The following is a 5,793-nucleotide window of genomic DNA, read 5'->3' on the forward strand; positions in this document are numbered from 1 at the left end:
CCTGCGCTCATATACATCCGACGTCATCACGTAAACCGGGCAGTCGCCGGGGCAACGCTGAAAAAAGGGGAGGGGCCAGAGGGGGACCCTATAGGAGGATGAGGGATCATCTTCATCTTCATCATCTTCATCATCGTCATCATCCTTTTTCTTCTTCTCAATTAATATTGAGAAGAAGAAGATTTCGTTCTTCATCATCATGATCATCATCAGCATCATCTTCATCATCATCATCATCCTCATCCTCATCATCTCCATCATCATCATCATCATCTTCATTATCATCATCCTCATCCTCATCCTCTCCTCCATCTTCATCATCAATTTCATCTTCATCATTATCATCAACATCCTCATCATTTCATTCATCATCATCATCATCATCGTCATCATCATCATCCTTTTTCTTCTTCTCAATTAATATTCCTCTTCATCATCAACATCCTCATCATTTCATTCTTCATCATCATCATCATCATCATCAGCATCATCATCTTCATCATCATCAGCATCATCATCTTCATCATCATCATCATCATCATCCTCATCATCTCCATCATCATCATTGTATTACAATCATCATCATCATCATCATCATCTTCATCATCATCATCCTCATTCTCATCATCAATTTCATCTTCATCATCATCATCACCATCATCCTCCTCCTCCTCATCATCATCATCGTCATCATCATCATCCTTTTTCTTCTTCTCAATTAATATTCCTCTTCATCATCAACATCCTCATCATTTCATTCTTCATCATCATCATCATCATCATCAGCATCATCATCCTCATCATCTCCATCATCATCATTGTATTACAATCATCATCATCATCATCATCATCTTCATCATCATCATCCTCATCCTCATCATCAATTTCATCTTCATCATCATCATCACCATCATCCTCCTCCTCCTCCTCATCATCATCATCATCCTCATCATCATCATCATCATCATCTCCTCCGTCATATTTTTTTCTTCATCTCTATATATAAACACCTTCATCACCATATTCCCCCCTTCTTCATCATTAATTTCCTCATCATTTCATTCTTAATAATCATCATCATCATTATCATCATCATCATCATCATCATTGCAATATTCTCCTCAGCAACAGGAGCTCCAGCATCCTCATCATCCACCTTATTTAAAATTAAATAGTCAAATTCAAGATCCATTTTTTTTTTACAGCTGCATAATTCACATCACATTAAAAAAAATCTACATGCCATCATTGTGTATAATTTAATTATTATTTTTATATTTATTCAGCCAGATATGTAGCATAAGATAAGGAACAGTACTTAATTAGAATCTACTTAACCTAACCTTTTTATGGTATTTACTTTATTACTAATTATTTTTTTCTAATTATTTTTACACTTAATTAATTAATTTGTTTGTTTATTTAACGTTTCTATCTTACTACCATGAATTATATTATTGTAGATCTTATTACCTTTAATTTTAACTAATTAATTAAATTATTTTTAAAATTATTTCTATTTTATTTTTTCTGTAACTTTACCGTTACCTTATGTGTGTATATGTGTATGTACATATTAAATGTTAAATGTAAGATATTATTTTTTGTATTATGGCACCGGTGAATAGGAATAAAACGTTTTCCCCAAAGAATGATAAAGGAACATTGGTGCTGCCAAAAACAATCCACGGGATTAAAACTGTAAAAGTCATCCAAGGTGTCCTGCTGCCAGGTATGAGACAAACTGCTACACCTCTCATACTGATGACAGATACTACAATTATTGAGTTGGCACCGTGCTTTATTGCTGTGCCACCTGTCGACCTCCCCAGGGGTTAACCTGGGTGTGATTACAGCTCGCCGCTTTTCTTTTTTTTGTTCGTTAGCCAAATTAAATCCGAACTAAGACTTGTATTTAATTTTTAATCACAAGGATCACAGGCAGCCTATGATTTTTAATCCAAACATGGAATAACATCTGTATTTTTATAATGCCTTGTGTCCTGGTGTTAATGCCAGTTAAGAAACACAAAGAGACTGTTAAATAAGTAAATGATCTCCCAGCATGCACCCATAAACGTCTCTATGTGTCTATTTCGGAGTCATTTCTTTGAGTTGTTGGAGATTACATCCTCTATGAAAAAGGTTGGCTGCCACATAGAGAGTTCAAATAGCGTTTTTCTCACCTGTCAGTTACTGTGTGAATAAAATGCTCTTAAAGCTGCAGGAGGCAGATTGGAGCAAATGTGTTAAAAATTGTACTTTTATAAAACACTATATCCTGACAATAGAAAATGAGACAGGTAATCTGAAAAAAAATCATGTGTCCTTCAGTGTCCTTCGGTGCTCCTAACGGCATCAATATCATGTGCAATACTACTTTTTCCATTCTCATGTGCAATATTACTTCTTTTCTCATCATATGCAATATTACTTATTTTTCTTTCTTTTTTATCTTACTTTACCTTTTTTATTTTACTTATCTTATTTACTCATTTTACTAAATGTATCTTACTTTATTGTTATTCTATTAGGCACTGGTGCTAGAAATAGTACTTTTTATTTTATACGCTTGAACTTGTTGTAATTTTGAGCGATCTCTGGCACAAGAATTTCCTTCGGGATTAATAAAGTTCTATCTTATCTTATCTTATCTACAATATTTCACAGACCGGAGGAAAACAACAAGGGTTTGTGACCCAGCCGCCATGTTGAGATCAGTTGAGGAAATACCAAGCACCGCCCAGCCGGAGCAAACTTTCACATTTACAGCTAAACAGTACACTACAAGATGTTTCTGAACTGTCATTACAATAACAGAATATTAATTCATGTTTGATCAGCGCTGCCTAGTTTGACCGTTTGATCGGAGTTCGCGAGTGATTGACAGCTGCCTCTGAACCATGGATGTATTAAAAGAACTAGATACAGCGTTGGAGGCGGGGCCCCGGTCATTCCTATGAGAGTTGCTCATTGGCGCATGAAGCCTAAATGGCTCGACTTCCGTCTGGAAAAGTACTCGGATCTTGGCGGAGTAGCGTTCGAGATGATTGGCGGAGTAGTGTCCACCTGGTCACATGACTCGGTCACGGGGTCCCAACGTCACGCTGTCATCACGGCTTGCGCTCCAGCCTCGTTCTGGGTCTCACTCACATGAACGGAGGAGGTGAAATAACTCTGGATTCAGCTATTAGTGCATTTTACAACTTTAAAAACTTAATTTTTTAAATAAGGGCTATTAGAGTGTTCGTAATGGGGAAATTGATTTACCTCAAAAAAAATTATCCGTTGAGTTACAGACATCTCTTTCCCAACAGCCAATAGGAACGCTCTCGCTCTCTGAAATGACCTGTGATTGGTCAAAGTCTCCCGTCATGGACTAGATGTTTTAAAGCCTGAAAACAGAGCCATGAGGAGGAGCAGAAGTCTAGTTATCTCTCAGAACACTTGAATTACAATATGATGAAAGGTTATTATGGGATTTTTGTCCAGTGATGCCAAAAATATACTGCCCACTGCAGGTTTAAGTGCCTTTTACTATCCATCCTACTTATCAAGAATGGCCACTTGTGTTCAGCATCATGTATCCTGGATTGTTAATAAATGTAGAAATAACCTAGATTACAGTTCTCAGTGATGAGGCATCTCAAAAACACCACAGATGGACTCATGCAAAGTCTCTTGCTCATGACCCTGAATGAAGCCAGCCAGAGAGGATGTCAGTGTGATTCATCCATCAGGCAGCACCAGCCTGAGTGTTACTAACTCCGGGCCGGCGCGCTGCTCCACGTCAACTCTCTCTTTCTCTCTGAGCGATATCTGGCAAGAGCCCAAAGGTCAGACCTGTCATCCAACGCTCGGCTCCCACCAGAGGAAGCTTCCCACGTGTTGCCTTCCCATGTCAGAAACTCATAAGTGAATATTTCCCTGAGTCATGCCGCAGCTGGCCGGCGGCGCAGGAATATAGACAGACAGAAAGAGGGGCCAGATCACTTGGAGGGATGGATTTCTACAGCCCTGCAGTCTTTCACATTACAGCTACACCTGAGAGCTGCAGGGGTAACCACAGGGTGATACTGGTGGGACGACTGGTCAAGGGCACCTTGAAGTTGCTGGACAAGGTGGAAAGAAATCTGTCTTTTGAGTTAGTTTCTAAATGAATTTTCCTTTTTAAAAAAAAGACATTTACAGCAAGCCCTAATTAAAACAAGTAGAATCCAATAAAATACACATTATACACCAATAGCACTTAACCTTTGTTGTGAAGGATTTTATATCTGGAATTCATTTGATTTCAGTTGGTAATGTGTTCCAGAGCTGGCAGCCCTTTATGGAGAAAGCTGATGTAGTTCTATGATGTGGTATTTTACAGTTGCCATTCACCATCCTCCTAGTTACTCTATTACTGTCTTGTCCTTAGATATATCTGGAGGGAGGCTCTGGGGCTAGACCAGGGGTCTGCAACCTGCAGCTCTGGAGCCACCTGCGTCTCTTTAGCCCCTCTCCAGTGGCTCCATGTGGATTATTAAAAATGGAAATGAATAACTGTTTTTTTGTTTACATTTTCATTTTTATTCATCATTGTTGTAGGTCAATGGTACGACGTCATAATATTATAAAGTAGTAATTTTACGTGTTATTTTCTTTTTTTTCTCGTAAAGTTATGACTTTATTCTCGTAATATTACGACTTTTTTTCCCGTAAAGTTCTGACTTTATTCTGTAAATCTCAGATGTTTTTTCCCTCAATGTGGTCCTAATACTCCGTAGTACATTGTCTCTTTGGCCCTCACTGCATTAGACTTGTATACTATATACTTAGACTATAAACTGTGTTACCTTCATCACAATGATCACATGTTTTGCAACTCCAGAAAGAATTTTTTTTTTTTTGCCTAAAATGGCTAATGTCAAAATAGATTGTTGACACATTTAAAAACGAATTTGAGAAAACAAAAATGAGTAAAGCTCTCAAAGCTGTAAGTAGATTGTGTCTTTTGCCGTATATAGTCTGTGTATTTTTGGTTTAAAAAGCTGTGGGCTGAGCTGAGGACTACAGTATGTGTACAACAGCCAGAAGACTATGAGTATCTCCATCTCCAAGTGGCCACGCACTTGGCACCAAACCCATATCAATAATACATTTATACCTCAGATTCCTAATCTTAGATATTCACATCTCTACCTTCTAAAAAAAACTCCTAATCCCAGACAATCATTTCCTGTTTTAGTGACTCACTGCCACTGACATCAACTAAAACATAGGCTAACACTTGATCGATTCCTGCATCAATTACTGTCATTAATGAATCCCATATATGCCATATTTTACCCCCAAACAAGCAAACTATTTACTTCATGCAGCACCCTCTGTGTACTTTATTGTCACAGCAGCACTCATTTTGTGAAAGCAGACGTCAGTTCATTTTGAGTGGACGTCACATTTCAGACCTACACGTTTCAAATAACAATAACACAATCCTCACCACTGAGTTTGCAGTTCAGCAGCAGCCTCTCGGGCCGTCAGCAGGATATCTGATGAGCTTCAACCCGGACTGGATCCTTTGAGCAACAGTATTTAAATTACACTTAAGTGCACCAAACAAGAAGACAGGGCAGTTTTTTAGTATAGATATAGAAGTAACATCAACAGACAGACAATGAGAAGCAGGTGCATGAATGATAAAACGCAGAACACAACCCAGCCTCAAAGCGTCAACGTATACGGTTTGTGTCTGGAGCCGTTAACACCGACACCAACTTCTCCACCGCTACTGTACTGAACTATTCCTGG

Source organism: Sebastes fasciatus, chromosome 23 (genome assembly GCF_043250625.1).
Source record: "Sebastes fasciatus isolate fSebFas1 chromosome 23, fSebFas1.pri, whole genome shotgun sequence".
In the NCBI taxonomy this organism is placed as follows: Eukaryota; Metazoa; Chordata; class Actinopteri; order Perciformes; family Sebastidae; genus Sebastes; species Sebastes fasciatus.